The following is a 16,879-nucleotide window of genomic DNA, read 5'->3' on the forward strand; positions in this document are numbered from 1 at the left end:
GGCATGAGGCACCACACTCAGAATAAAACAAGCTTTTTGTATTAAAGCTTTACATCTTTTTCTTGTTGGACTTGAATTTCCATAGAATTTTATGCTAATAAGTATATAATTTTTGGTTTTATTTGTACTCTATCATACTTCTCAGTGTATGTGTTTATATATAAATATCAACTGGAATATTTTTCTTTTTTGTTTCCAGGTTTATTGAGGTATGGTTGACAAATAAAAATTGTATATATATGGTGTACATGTTTTGATAAACAGTGTGAAATGGTCATCACAATCAAGCGAATTAACATATCTATCATCTGACATAATTACCATCATATTAACCGGAATTTTACATTTCTTCTGTAAGTGTTAAAAATATTCCTCTGAATTATCACTACAGTTTTTATTTGCACACAATTGTCAAAGACAGTGTGCAAGTATAAATGTTGATAAGTAATCGTTAAACATGAGAAGCAAATCGAAATTACATTTCTTAGTAATATGGATGGGCTGATTTTAAAAAATTAGCTCATGTATTCATGGATGCATAGGACTTATTGCTGGAATGAGGCAAGGTTCAGCAACAATTCAACAATTTATTCCTGTTTTTATTGTACCAGTTCCAGGAATAACCCTTAATTGGCTAGGCGGTTCCGGCTTCCAGACTCTTGGAAGGCAGTGCCTTATTTATATATATATTTTGATATGACTTTGATATTGCTTTATTTTGATATTACTAGCACATTATTATAGATGTAAGCACCGAGAAACCTTGCTTGTACAAGTATATATATATATATCTGAAAGGAGGAGTTTTGCTATGCAAGTGTCACTCAATTTGTTGAACTCTTGCTAAGTATATGCTAAATGCTACATAATGATCTATCAACCAAAAATTATTTTTAATGATGTTTCAGCTCCCAGCTTATAGGTTTTTCAATTTTGTTGAAAGCAAAGACCTAGAATTATATGACTTGAGATATTCTTTGCATCATTTAGTTTCTCCATTTCTGAAGCACACCAAAAAGACATTTACTTAACATAAAACTATTAATTTTACTTGTTCTTCTTTCTCCAACAGACACCATTTTTCTTTTTTCTTGTTTTTTGTTTTGTTTTGTAGAGACAGGGCCTCACTATGTTGACCAGGCTGGTTTCGAGCTTCTGGCCTCAAGCAATCCTCCTGCTTTGGCCTCCCGAACTACTGGGATTATAGGCATGAGCCACCATGCTTTGTCTCTCAACAGGCATCTTGTTTAGCCTAATGTACTTAGAGAAATTAGCACATGTTTTTTCATTAGGTATCTTTCACTACAATATTATTTCTAAAGTACTTTCATTTCAACACATGCTTTAATTCTAATTTCATCAATAGCTTGTAAGTGCAGCTTTAGCACATTCAAGATGCCTGCTGTATACTGCAATCTATACGGGAAAGCCCATCCTCATTGTCAAACTAAATAGTCAAATAAGAGTTGCCCCTCTGTCATATGACATCTTATATTCTAGAGCCTCTCCTCGAGACTTGGGCTTCTCACAGCATGGTGGTCTCAGAGCAGTTTCTCTTCTTATAGGGTGGTGGTTTTCAAAGAATCAGGAAACAGGAGCTACAAGGCCAGTTAAGGGTTACATGTGGAACTGACACAGTGTCATTTCTATCCTGTTCTATTGATCAAAGCAATTACAGGGCCCTCTCAGATTCAAGGGGATGGAGAAATAGACTCCCCTATTTAGACCAAGGGGAGGAAGTCTCTGAGGGAGTCTCAGAGTCACATTCAGAACACCATTGGGATGGTAGATATTGCCACCATCTTTGGAAAATACAATCTGCTATAAACAGTTTCTGAGATTGTTTCAGTAATATTTAGAAGCTGAGGAAACAACCTCGGTTGGGTTCAGTGTCCTACAGGCTCTACCATTAGGTGGACTCCTGTCCAAACTCCATTTATCTTCTGTCCATCTGATTAATGGGTCACAGTGACTTTCTGGGTCCTCAGGAATTAGTGTGATCTCAGAGCCAGTGTCCAATAATCCCCCAAAGATGTACATTTTTCCCTTTCCCAGTGCACATTTACTAAGGTAAAATGAGTCTTGCCGGGGAGTCTAACTGATGAGGGCTAGAAGGGATACCCAGAAAGAATTGAGGAAGTCTTTGAAGTGTTATTTCTTGGCACACACAGCTTCCCTTTCACTCAAGGAGCCCTGGTCTGAAAGTTAAGGGGCCAGGTTTTAAAAGTAGGTGAGAGGTCCCAGCTTGGTATTTTTATTTTTTGGCACATGTCTATCCTCTGTTCATCAGATATGGAATGGTGGTATTATAGATGCCAAATTAGGGCCTTAATAGACTATCTAGGATCCTCACACCAGGAGATCTCATGATCAATCTATTACTGCCACAGATCCCTATGGCTTAGACTCTTGTAATTTTCAGTCTAGGAACCATGATCATCTTGCTTCTGGAATTAAGTACTGCTTCCTGTTCACCGTCATGCCAAAATACTCGTAACACATGGACATCATGAAGCCTGTTTCTACATATTATCTCCTTTCAGTAATTCTGGTTGACAGAGGAGAGGCACTCCCCTCACCATTTTATTCCTCAAGGCCATGAGGGAAGGAATTGTCTTTTGGAGGTTCTCAAATAACATCATCAGTGTAAATGTGGAAATGAATCAACTCAAATATTACTATGTTCTTAAGTCTTTAGAGTTCTTGCAATTGAATTTCTTGGCTCTCAACTTTATTTATAATAAACCACCACTGATTCCAGGTTTTAGCCAATCAACAAAGTAAACTAGTAGAACTACTTTCAGCTTCAAGTTAACCTACGGGATCAAGAATATCTGGTAAGTGGACCCATATTGATTAATTCAGCCCAATATAGAGTTGTGGGTTGTTTTTTTGTTTGTTTTGTTTTGTTTTGTTTTGTTTTGTTTTGTTTTGTTTTTGGTCTAGTACCCTCAGAATCCATTTCCATATATATTTTCACAGATTTTTACAGATTGTAAATCACAAACCTGCAATTATTTTGGCATGTAAGCCTTCTTCTGTGGAGATTTGGTGATTGGCCCCCCGCCCAAAACATGATAATCTGATTCTAGAGGTGGGAGTGTGAGAATTGGCTTTCTGTTGAGTTGCTCCTTTTGGTAAGAGGTCAGTTAAAATTCAGGGGTTTTATTACGGAGAAAGAAGTGGAGAATGCATACTGTGAGACACCTAGATCTTTCTGCCACTTTTAAGATATGTTTTACATTTTACAGTGGTGAAACTGCCTTCTACCTTTTCTATGTCCCCATCACCCCCAAACTACCATGGTATGGAAGCTGCTCAACTGAAAAGACTTGCTCACTCCCTTTCAAGCCCAGGGCTTCCTAGGACATCATATAACAATCTATTCAACCACATTTCCATTGCTGATAGTTTCATTTCCTAATTCTCTCTTGATGCTATTACCTCATTTGTCCTTATCACTGCAGAGCCTAGCAGGCGACCAAATCATTGATATTGATTACATGTTCTGTTCAAGTCCTCTTTCTCTTTTGCTCTTTTCATCAATTTATTCAAGGATGCTTTCTTATTGAACTAATACTTAAGCCCCAAGTCGTGTACAGTTTTGCAATGACTTACACAAATAAGAGTGAGGGAAAGTCTGGGATGCTTTTGAACCATGGGGTTTAACCATGAGGATATTTTACCGAAGGCTTCAAAAACATCCTGAAAGATGAAAACATGCTGCTTTTAAAAAGAGACATTTGGGTCTGATCAACTGTTTTCTTAGGGACCTATCTATCTTTAAAAAAAAAAAAAAAACAAGCCTTCATAATAATAGTAATCTTGTATGATAATAGTATATGAAGAGCTAGTAATACAACCATGTAATGTTATTATATACAGCGATATTAGATTAGATGGATATAGATACATGGATAGATAAATATATGCCTCCCTATCTTTATCTCTACATCATTATGATGAAAATGTAGTTTGGAAAATATCCAACAGGGGAAAAATATTTGTAGAATTATATGACATAGGATGTTCTGTAGAATTTTTATTTTTTAAATTCTTTTCATCATCAATACTGTTTCCAAAATGGGAGCCCTTGTAGGAAAAAGCAAGTATGCCACTTCCCTCTCCAGCAGGTATTAGACCTCTCACCAATTTTTAGTGGGATAATACCAGGAATAATTCACTTTGATTCACTTCCTGAATTAAAATAATGATGTATGCTTAGCCGGCGACATCTTCAGTAGAAAATGTGTTCTGTGATCTGCTACAATAAGTATTTTATTTTGCCATTTATACATAGAAGCTACAATGGGCCCTGTGCTTCATCCATATCCTCCTGGCTACTACGTTTCAGTGCACATGACCCAGCTTCCAAACTGCCAACCATTGCATTCCTTTGTTAAGGGCTTTCTGTGTCCTGCAGAGCACACATTGCCTGCCCTGTGTAACAGGTAGTCCTCAATCAAAGAAGGATGGAAGTTGGTACATAAATACCTCAGCTTCCTCACTCCTCACCCGAGATCACTCTGAGGTATATGGTCTATTCAGTCTCCCAGAGCTTCCCTGGTGAGATTAAGCCTGTTACCCATAGACACATCTGACTTCACAGCCCCTCTCTTCAGTTGTCTTCGCTGCTTCATCTCACCTCCCCAGTTCCCTACTGGTGTTTCCTTTCCTGCCCAAACAAGCTACCTTTACTTGAACCCTTGTCTCAGAGTCTGGTGCTATGGAAAGCAAACTACGACAGAGCCAAAAAGAAAAGAAAAGCTTATTGATGTGCTTACTACCCTGGACTTTGGCCTGAATCTTAACTTCTGATTTAGATAGAGAAATTTGGATTATGGAAGATATTGAAATTAAGTCAAAATGATTTGAATTATGACTTCAATAACTATATAGTATAGATACATTTTTAAATAATTGTTGGTCATTTTTTAAAATAAAATAGTCCTCTGTATACTCATCAAGTATAGTCCTCAATATAGCCCTCAAAAATGCTTATCAAAACTCCAGTAGACTATTTTGAAAGTGTCTGGGCAAAGACAAGTGCAGTATCCTTTCCTCCAATGGCACCTGGCCATGTGCTGGATCACGGTTGATGGCCTACTGATTTTGCTGTGAGTTTAGTTTTGAAAACACATGCAGCCATTTAAAGTGATTATTGCTCTTTCTAATATGGCAGCCAGGGTTAAAATGCAGATCAGTCTGAGTGAGAGAGATCAAGCACTGGTCTATAAGAAGCTGCAAGCAGGTGGGAGCACTGTGGCTATGCTAGTATCACTGAAGGAAGGAGAGCAAATGGGGATTAAAGAAAGGCTGGTGCCAAAGTCACCCCAGGGCAGTTCCAGGTCACATGTGCATCAAGACTATGTGACATTTAGATGTCTCGGGTCACCCTTCTCTTCTAGTCCTCGCTATACTTGGAAATTTCCGAACATACTCCTTACACATCAGAAGAAAATAGATGATGAGTGTTCGATTGTGCATGAAGCAGATAGGTTTCCTCTGTTCTGCTAGACTGCAAAGAAGCCACCAAACCTTTGGTGACCCACCAAAGGGCTTAGGAGTAAATCGTTCTCCCTTCCTCTCTCCTCCTTCTCTCTTTTTCTCATCCTATTTCTCTCCCTCCCTCTTTTTCCCCCTTGCCCTCCTACATGTCTTCCTCTTTACTATGTCTTACGCAGAAAGAAAGCTCTGAAGTTTAAAAAACAGATGTTCTTTTACATGTCTTTGTTTTGGTAAAGTCTTGTGACACCAGGCTGCCCCTGAGTCATTCTTCATAGCTCCTGCCTCCCTGTGACCCATCCACCTCGTATTTGGGTGTCTGTAAAGTTCCTAGTATATCTGTAATCAGATAGAATGCATCAGGCCTCCCGAGGAAGAGTCTGTTGTCCTAAAAATCTGATTTCCAGACCATAGCAAGTGATTTCAGCTTATTTACTGGGATCAGAAGTTGGCAAATAACCATGATGTTTGAGGACCAGAGACTGTTACATAATCATCCTTCAGTGGAGACAATGAGGTCACATGTTTACCCATCTAATCACTGATCAGGGACATGTTTCATTGCAGATAATGTGCTCACTGGCCCACAACTTAATTACTGAGTATCTGAATCAACAAAGCTTTCAGATGTAGGCCTTGCCTAATGGCGCATCTGTTAAAGATCATTGCCTCCGTTCGGCCTCTAAAAGAAAGGTCTGGGGGATGCAACGGGCCATTGCCAGTGCTGTTCTCAATGACCTCGCATTGAAAAACATGCCAGTTCCCATGGTTTATTTTCTAGCCAGCAATAGACATTATTGTTTATATGCAGAGCCAAATAGAACCAGTGATTCCAGGGTGACAGATATTGGTAAATCCTCTGGTGAAAGCATGCTCTCTGAGGAAATTAATGCCACACAACAGAGAGAGGGTGGCTCCCCTCCCAAGCTAGGAAAGAAAATATGTCAGGAAAAATCTGGGGAAATTAGCAAGTAATAAGCAAAGTAGGACCAAAATGTTGAGTCTATTGGTTGGAATCCTTTAAGTAGACCAGGATCTAACTACAGAGTTTGGAGACCAGTGGTGTCTCTTGAAGGGTTATTTTTCCTGGTTAATTCCTCCTTCTGAATTCCCTACCCTGTGTGTGTGATTTACCTGGATTCCAAATAGAGATCCCACCCTCCCACTTCTGGGCCATTACTATCACAACCATGATGCCTAGCACTGAATTCAAAATTTGGGAAAAAGAAGTTTGGGGGTTTTGTTTGTTTGTTTTTTCAAGATTTAGAGTCTTGGCCAGGCACAGTGACTCATGCCTATAATCCCAACACTTTGGGAGGTCTAGGCTGGCAGATCACTTGAGGTCAGGAGTTTGAGACCAGCCTGGCCAACATGGGGAAACACTGTCTCTACTAAAAATACAAAAATTAGCCTGGCGTGCTGGCACGTGCCTGTACTCCCAGCTTCTCAGGAGGCTGAGGCACAAGAATCACTTGAATCTGGGAGGCAGAGGTTTCAGTGAGCCCAGATCACACCATTGCACTCTAGCCTGGGAGCCTGGGTGACAGAGACAGACTCTGTCCCAAAAAAAAATTTTAAGAGCTATAGACCAATAGAACAGAACAGAGGCCTCGGAGGCAATGCCACACATCTACAATCATCTGATCATTGACAAACCTGACAAAAACAAGCAATGGGGAAAGGATTCCCTATTTAATAAATGGTGTTGGGAAAACTGGCTAGCAGTGTGCAGAAAGCAGAAACTGGACCCCTTCTTGACACCTTACACTAAAATTAACTCCAGATGGATTAAAGACTTAAACATAAGACCTAACACCACTAAAACCCTAGAAGAAAACCTAGGCAAAACCATTCAGGACATAGGCATAGGCAAGGGCTTCATGACTAAAATGACAACAAAAGCCAAAATAGACAAATGGGATCTAATTAAACTCCAGAGCTTCTGTACAGCAGAAGAAACAATCATTAGAGTGAACCAGCAACCAACAGAATGGGAAAAAATTTTTGCAATCTACCCATCTGACAAAGGGCTAATATCCAGAATCTACAAAGAACCAAAACAGATTTACATGAAAAAAACAAACAAACCCATTCAAAAGTGGACAAAGGATGTGAACAGACACTTTTCAAAAGAAGACATATATGAGGCCAACAAACATATGAACAAATGCTCATCATCACTGATTCTTAGAGAAATGCAAATCAAAACCACATTGAGATACCATCTCATGCCAGTTAGAATGGTGATCATTAAAAAATCTGGAGAAAACATGCTGGAGAGGATGTGGAGAAATAGGAACACTTTTACACTGTTGGTGGGAGTGTAAATTAATTCAACCATTGAGGAAGACAGTGTGGCAATTCCTCAAGGACCTAGAAATAGAAATTCCATTTGACCCAGCAGTCCCATTACTTGGTATATATCCAAAGGATTGTAAATCATTCTGTTATAAAGACACATGCACACGTATGTCCATTGTGCCACTGTTTACAACAGCAAAGACCTGGATGCCTGTTTACAACCCAAATGCCCATCGATGATAGACTGGACAAGGAAAATGTGGCATATATACACCTGGAATACTATGCAGCCATAAAAAACGATGAGTTTGTGTCCTTTGTAGGGACATGGATGAATCTGGAAACCTTCATTCTCAGCAAACTGACACAAGAACAGATAATCAAACACCACATGTTCTCACTCTTAGGTGGGTGTTGAACAATGAGAATATATGGACACAGGGAGGGGAGCATCACACACTGGGGTCTGTTGGGGAGGAGTAGGGCAGGGACAGCGGGGAGTAGGAAGGCTGGGGAGGGATAACATGGGGAGAAAAGCCAGATATAGGTGATGGAGGGATGGAGGCAGCAAACCACATTGCCATGTATGTACCTATGCAACAATCCTTCATGTTCTGCACACGTACCCCAGAACCAAAGTGCAATAATATATATGCATATATATGTATATGTATATATATATATATACATATACATATATATAAAGAGTCTTAGTACATGCGCTATTATTATTTTATCACTGGAAGCAGCTATGTTATCTCGTTTCCTCATCTGTAAATTTAAATAAATGAAACACACCATTTTAAGGAAATGATAATAAAGTTGGATCCACCAGATGATTTTAAAATGCTAAGCAATACTTAGCAGAAATCCCATGCCCTCATGGGTGTCTGGCCTTCTAGAAGTTGACATGTCTCCTTTGGTTTCTTCTGATGTTCCTCTTCTCCCACTGAATGCAGGAAAATTCACCTCCATCAGAGTGAGGAGGGTAAGGATTGCCTGAGATCAAGAATCTGTGTTTTGTCAGGGCCAGAAGACACAGTATGAAACAAAGCAAAACAAAATCATAAATCAAGAACAAAGCCCTTCCTGTTTTTTTGTTTTTGTTTTTGTTTTTTTCCTAAAGCTTGCCATCAGCCATAATGCAGCATGGCTTGTGTGGGTGGATTGGATGTTGGTGTGTTCCAAATACTTCAGAAAAGAAATTCCCCCAGGATCCTGTCTTGTCTAGTGCGCCATCGATGCATGAACAATATTAAGCAGCATGAATAGTGTCCAGAGAAGTCTAGCCCCCTACTCTGTATGTCTAGAAACCATGAGCTACCCCCACACTGGGATAAAACCTGTCTGCACGCCTCCTCTAACCATGGCCCTCCCGACTAACAATCAGATTTGAAGAATTCAGTTTGAGAGTGCAGACCTGCTTTGGCTTTGCAGCTAGTCTGCAGATATTTGAAGCCCAAGGGGAAAGCCTCCTTCCCTCCGGAATCTGCATCTTAATATATCCTCACTGAACCAGGGAAAGAGCTGGTCATAAAAAAGAGCCTTGTTTGATAGGATGGTTTCTCCTAGTCGGTGGTGTCACTGAATTGTTTTGCTCAGAAGTCAAATGTTAAGGGATTGATTTTCCTCCTTTAATAAACAAGCACAGGGGTGAAGGATGTGAGGCCAAGTGCATTCCACAATCTGAAAATGATTGCTTAATTGAAGTTGTTTTTCTTTCTCTGAAGAACACCTTTAGGTGATGATGTTGTTAAGGCTACAATCTTATTTTACGGCTGAATCCCCTCTTTTAACAATCAGCATATATATTTCTTTGACAGTGTAATTTGCCTTCAGTGTAGGATCTAAACAAGTTTGGTCATTTGCATAGAGAAAAAAAATGAACTCAATACATGAGCACTAAGTATTTTCTTAGCCTGACAACACCCTGGTGGGTTGCTTCCTCCCTTCGTGAATGCTCTTTGTATGGCTTGTTGAATGAATACATGATTGCATGTGAACATTATGATAATGTATCCTCTCCTTTGGAGAAGCACAGAAATTTAATTAATGGTATGTGAGGCAATAGAGCTAGCAATGGGCCACAGATGCATACATTCAGCATCAGGTTAAAATCCCAAGAGAGCATCAATTATCAAGTTAAATGCAGTTTCTATTTCAAGCTAGATTGCAAAGTAATGGGATAATGCCAGAGGCTCTCAAAGGGCACTAATTTTAATTGATCAACCCATAGTCCTTGAATCCAACTGAGCCCTGTTCTCATTGCCAAAGGGGGAACCCTAATTCTAGGTCAGCTCAAGAATATAGGAGAGGGGATTTCACAGGATGGTACATTAAAATTAGTAGTGTTCCTTACATGGACCTGATCAGAATGTGAAGCTTTTTGTAAATCCTCTAACTGCTCTAGTTAAAAATGAGGGATTCATTTGGGTAATTATCATCTCCCATGCCCTCGGCCTAGCTTAGAATACTACTGTGTCATTCAGCTATTCAGTAAGTAACCTTGGAAACAAAGCTAATTACCTTTCAGTCTGTGCTGTTGAAATGTAAAGATCATACAAAATGAGTGCTTGAGATAATTCTGGAGAGGCTTATGTGTTCCTAATGGCTTCTGCTCCAAAGAGAGAAGCTTTCCAAGTGTCCCGTGAGATCCTGGACCGAGTGGGGCCTTCTTTCACTGATGCCTCAAGCACACTATAGGAAAATCCCATACATGGGGGAGGGGGAAGGTTGTTTTAAGCAAGGTGATTTTCCTGGATGAAGGTGCTCTGTGTTCCCCCAGCACTTAGCATAGAGCCTGACACATAGCAGGCATCCAAAAAATGTGAGTGGAGTGATTGTTGTATTGTACTCAAAGATACTCAGCTTGTAGTAGAATATGATTATCACAACATTTACAGCATGCACACTAAAAACTAAGTATGGTACCTTATGCTTACTCACACCAGGGTTGTTTCTCTCTCTCCTAATGAATCTTCATTGGTTTGTACTTTGTTTCTTTTTCATGTAAAAGTTGCATAATGATTGGTTGTTTATAAATCTATAAGATAAATAAGGCTGTTTCAGTGAGACATAGGTTTTTAAGGAGCCATTTAATATGAAATGTGTAAATTTTAAAAATTATAACTCCATCAAAAACAAAGACTTTGTCTTTTCTTATATTATGTGCTATCCAATGAATGATAGAATGTGGAAGTTCCTAAATCCTATAAATAGTCAATTTGAGCCTTAACAAAATACATTGCACATTAAATTTAAAATTCAAAAAAATCCATAGAATTTGTCTAATGACTTTTGTATGTATTGTGCTGCAAATTTGCCTTGGAAGACTACATTAAAATATGAAGACAATTTTTATAACATTATACCAGAACTTAATTTTGAAACTGAACATAATTTACATTAAAACAAAGTGAGCACTGAGGCAAATTTGGTAACCCTACCCAACTACTCTAATCAGTATAGAGTGAGACAACTTGAGGCAACCTAACACCTATTTAGAACCTGTTTACCTCGTCTTCTGACAGATTCTTTGGCTGGTATACTTTGGTTTGATTGATAATCCCCATGCCAAATGCATATATTAGATGTAGATGACCAAATAAACCACAGTCTGGTGAAACACGTAGTACCTATGACCAGACAGGCACCTTTTCGGGAAAACGTAAACTTATCAGGCACTGCTGACTCTGGCCAGTCACATGTGTAGGCAATGGTAGTCCTGCTTTTGGAAACCGATCTCTATGAAACAGAAAAGCGGGAGAGTAATTTATACTTGGGATGTTTCAAAGTACATCTGATTTTTTACAATGGTTGACTCTGAAGCAAGGATCAAAGTCATTCAGCCTGAGAAATGGTGTTGAGGTCTCTGCATACCAGGTAGGTGACATGCTTGCTTTTCAAACAGTGTGATCTTGATAACCTGGTCCCTCAAATCTTCACACTGTGAAGTTGCCCGAGCATTTCAGAAGATCATAGGACTCTAGAGGAGCACAGGTGATTCTTTTTGGTCTATGATAGTGTTGGACATTGATTCAGTTGACATAGAGACTTTCCATTTTAGCAGCAGGAGACATGTTTCATCTTTGGATGGCTCTTCTCCTCTCTTGTTCTGTTTGCTCAGCTTTACTTTATTGTGCCTTATAATGAACTCTATTCCATCTGGGTGAGGGGAGTTTCTAAGCCTCTATAGATGTAAAATGCACTCACTGTAAAACTCCTCATCCTTGGCAGAAGAGTATCAATGATATCCAATTCCTCAGGTGATATTTAACCTCATATGAGTGATCAGTCAGTCAGCCAGTTTTACCCATGGTACTCAATAATTCAGAATGAGAGGCCCCCACTTAGGCAATATGGGATTGGACTGACTCATATCTCATTTCTCTCCAGGTTAGGGAATATGTAGCTATCTGAAATATAAAAATTTAGTCTAGATTCACATTTTACATTTACTCAAATATTTATTTGAACTCATAAAAAGTTTATTGACATAATTTAAAAGGTGAAGAACTAAAACACTTTCCAAATATTGACTAAAATACTGTAGGAAATAGCTTAGAAACTTTTCATCAAAATCATTAGGCACATTGCCATATCACTCTCCATAAAATCATATCCCTCCTCAAAACCATACCCTCCAGGTGGTGAATTTATGGGCTAATTTGTTTTGTGAGGTGCCAAAAGTGAAGATAAATTAAAGTAAGAAATACAGCCAACTAGAAGGAAGATATATAAATGTACAAACAGGACATTTCTGCTAGAATCTCAGGCATTCAGGAAGTTCGTAATCATCATACAAATATATAAAATTTTAGTGAGCTATATTCATTTGAATCCATCCTCTTCCTCTTTAATTCTTCACATCACTCCTGCAAAAGAAAAAACAAAGGAACCATGAGTTTTTTCTCTCCAATGTCATTAAGGCATAATTGACAAAAATGGTATATATTTATAGTGTACAATGCAATGTTTTGATATATGCATATACTGTGAAATGATTAAGTCAACATAATTATCATATCTGTCACCTCACATACTTATTTTTGTGTTGAGGACATTTAAGATCTCTTAGCAATTTTGAAGGATACATTATTAACTATAGTCATGATGCTATACAACAGATATGATATGGTTTGGCTGTGTCCCACCCAAAATCTCATTTTGAATTGTAATAATCCCCACATGTCAAGGGTAGGACTAAGTGGAGATAAAAATTTAAGCATGGGGGCGGTTTCCCCCATACTACTCTCATGATAGTGAGTTCTCATGATATCTGATGGTTTTATAATGGCTTCCCCCTCTTTTGCTCTGCACTTCTCTTTGCTGCTGCCACATGAAGAAGGACGTGTTTGCTTCCTCTTCTGCCATGATTGTAAGTTTCCTGAAGCCTCCCCAGCCCTGAAGAATTGTGAGTCAGCTAAACCTCTTTCCTTTATAAATTACCCAGTCTCAGGCATTTCTTCATAGCAGCATGAGAATGGACTAATATGAGATCTCCAGAATATATTCCTCTTGTGTAACTGAAATTCTGTATTCTTTAACCATCATTTCCCCATTCACACTACCCCCCAAGCCCCTGGCAACTACCATTTGATTCTCTGCCTCTATGAGTTCAACGTTTTTAGATTCTATTTATAAGTAAAATCATGCCATATTTGTCTTTCTATGTCTGGCTTATTTGACTTAGCATAATGTCCTCCGGGTTCATCGTTGTTTAATTTTCATGAGATATGTTAGGGACAGATTATAAATCAATATGATAGGAACACGTCAAAATCGAAGACCCCATTTTCACTTGAAAACTTTTTCTCTCCGTTCCATGAATGTAAATGACCTATGGGTAGATACTGTGGCCATCAACTTTGGCTCTAGTGATTTAAGTAATTCTAAATTAAATTAGGATAGCTTCTACTGAAGGATTATAGTGTTAGTCTTATGATTATGGCTTGTAAGAACATTGGTGCCTGAGGTAAATTTGCATTCTTGGCTCCAGTTCTTCACCTCTCCCTACTGCCATGTAACTTTGTAGTTTTCTACCACTGTGGGCAGGGTAATTCCTCATGCCTGAGTTTGGCAACATGTCTTGCTTTGGCCAACATAATGAGGCAGAAATGATGGTGTGCCAGTTTTGAGCCTATGCCTCAAGAGGTATCACATGTTTTTGCTTACTCTTGTATTTCTGCTATTGTCATAACAAGGGTATGCCCAGGCTAGCCTTCTAATCCCAGAAGAAGGACAAGAAATATGTGGAGGAGAGTCACCCCTGCTAAAGCACCCTAACCAGGCCCCATGCAGAGCAGAGCCCCCAGATGACCTGCAGACACAACAGTGAGGCCAGCCAAGATAGCTGAGCCCAACCTGTATCAGCAGAGCCCAAAACATGTGAGCTAGAATAAGAAATGATTTTGTTTTAAACATTGAATTTGGGGGGTGGTTTGGTATGCAGCAATAGCTAATTGATATGCTGCCACTTCTTTTCAAACCTCTTGTAATGCAGGGACTCTTGAATACTATTTACATTTATTTTTCATTAGTCTTTGGTGTCATTCCTAGGGTGTTTTCCTTATGTAAATGGACTAAATCTTTTCTTAAAAATTGAATGCTCACCTTTTTTATTGTCAATGGCTGGAGAAAGAAAACTCCATAGACAAGGATATTCCCCCTGCTGGGGCAGAAACTCTGTTTCGGCACCCTCCAGAACCCTTGTTTTTCTCTACTACAAAGGCTGGTGAGCCAAATGCTATACTTTATTTCTCAGTCTCTCTTACAGCTAGAGGGAGCCATGGGACCCAGTTCTGGCCACTGAGCCCTGAGAAGTCTACATCAGAGATCTGTCTATAAGAAAGCTTCTCTTTCTTGTATATTTCTTTAGAGATCACAAAGCCCATTGTGTCATTGAACATTTCTAGCATTACTGTGATGCAGGTTGTGTTATACTCACCGTTAGATGAAATACATGGAGGTTCAAAAAACAAAGTAGCTAGCTCAAAGTCTCATGGCTGCTAGATAGAAAAACTGGGAATTTAACACAGTTGTCCTGACTTTGGGGCTCTTTCCACTCCACTAACAGGATGGATGGTTTGTGAACCAGAGGAAAAGGTAGGAAATTACTAATGATTGCAGAAATGAAAATGCTATCAACAGCAGTCAGCATAGGTTCTTGTATTTCTCCAGCATTTTATCTTATTATTAAAAGAACAAAATATGAGATCTCTTAATACATTTTTAAGTGTGTAATACATCATTGTTGACCTTAAATACTCCAGCATTTTATCTTATTATTAAAAGAACAAAATATGAGATCTCTTAATACATTTTTAAGTGTGTAATACATCATTGTTGACCTTAAATACAATGTTGTAGAGCAGATCTCTAGAGCTTACTCATCTTGATTGACTGAAACTTTATGCCTATTGATTTGTAACTCTCCATTTCCCCCTGCCCCCCAGCAAGCACCACTTCACTCTTTGATTCTATGTGTTTAACTATTTTAGTTATAAATATGAAGTATATAAAGATGTCCTATTCATTTTTACATCCCATTGCCTATCATGGCACCTGACACATAGCAGGGGTCCAGCAATTAATGAGTTGGACTACTGGGGAAATGAAGATAGAAAAGAACTGGAGTTGCAGTTATAGCCAAACCCACATTCTTCAATGTGGGGCAGCAGTAATGAGTGAAGACCCATAGATGCAGAAATTGAGGAGTGTTGGTTTATGTGCTATGCTGCCAATTCTGCCCTAGGTCCCAGCTCTAGCTCCATGATGGCAAGGGTATGTTCTAGACACTTTACTGCTATGGTTACTGTGCTGGGTGACATATGGCCAGTCTCTCTAAGTGAGAGGCCCATTACAAGCTTCCCTTGAAGCCGAGGCATTCCTTGGGTTTCTCTGAACAGCATGGAATGGGCGATGACCCACAGGAAATTGTCGCTGAAGCATGTTTTATGAGGTGTGATTTCTCTCCAAGATGTGTCCAGACTGAGAAGCACCATCTGCAACCCAGAAATGGGTACCATTTATATGGCAGGTTTAATATGGACTCTGATCATGCTTTATCTGTCCCAGATAGATAAGTGAAATTATGGCTATGCTCAGAAACACAGGATGAGCCATTTGTATTTGAAAGCCATGAGATGCCCTTCACAACTGGCTTCAGTTTATAGGCCTCTCCGACTTTGAGACACTTTTGTAAACGTAGAGAAATAATGGGTTGATAAAGACAATGTGGTATGTATACCCCATGAAATACTACCTATCCATAAAAAGGAATGAAATAATGTCTTCTGCAGCAACTTGGATGGAGCTGGAGGCCCTATTCTAAGTGAAGTAATACAGGAGTGGAAAACCAAAAATGGTATGTTCTCACAAGTGAAGCTAAACTACGAGTATGCAAAGGCATACAGAGTGATATAATGGACTTTAGAGACTCAGAAGGGGAAGGGTGGGAGGGAAGCTAGGGATAAAAACAACATATTAGGTACAATGTACACTATTCCGGTGACAGGTGTCAGAATTCATCACTATATAATTCATTTATATAACAAAAAACTACTTGTACCACAAAAACTATGAAAATAAAAAATTTTTTAAAACACAGGGAAATCTTGATCCAGTTTTCACAGACCACCATGACCACTGTGAGATGACCATATTATTTAGAAAAACAAATACATGGAATTCTTAATATAACACTAGCCCCAGGGGAACTGTGCTCTTTCCCTTTACTAACTGCAGCTGAGAGCCAAAGGAAGCCTGAAATAAAAACTGTGAAGAGGGAGAAGCTGGGCCAGTGCTATCAGCCTGTGTTCATGTGGGAGTGGAGAAACAGCTGACAGTGGCAGTGCCAATTTTAAGCACCTACTAGGTGCCAGGTGCTCCACCAACTGACTACACAGCTAGCTTGTTCAACCTACAAAATAAACCTGATTCTTCTTTGCAGAAGGAGCCAGGCATAAGGTGGCAGATGAAACAGAGGAACCATTGCAGGTGTCCTGCAGATCGCCCTGTCCCTCAGCTTCCCACACTCCTGGGTCCCCGGTAGAATTCAAAACGGCCCAACAAG

The 16,879-nt window shown here is 39.2% G+C and overlaps 1 protein-coding gene across 1 annotated transcript in view; it reads right to left on the reverse strand.

Annotated features, from left to right (window-relative positions):
• Positions 1 to 12,252: 12,252 nt before the first annotated feature.
• The window catches only part of SMPX (small muscle protein X-linked), a 57,463-nt gene continuing 52,836 nt past the window's right edge, over positions 12,253 to 16,879 (reverse strand). The window contains exon 5 of the mRNA XM_032286112.1: positions 12,253 to 12,680. The gene's annotated coding sequence lies outside the window, so the exon portion shown is untranslated. The remainder of the gene's footprint in view (positions 12,681 to 16,879) is intronic.

This window comes from Sapajus apella, unplaced genomic scaffold (genome assembly GCF_009761245.1).
Source record: "Sapajus apella isolate SASKATOON/1434 unplaced genomic scaffold, GSC_monkey_1.0 scaffold17, whole genome shotgun sequence".
NCBI classification, from domain to species: domain Eukaryota; kingdom Metazoa; phylum Chordata; class Mammalia; order Primates; family Cebidae; genus Sapajus; species Sapajus apella.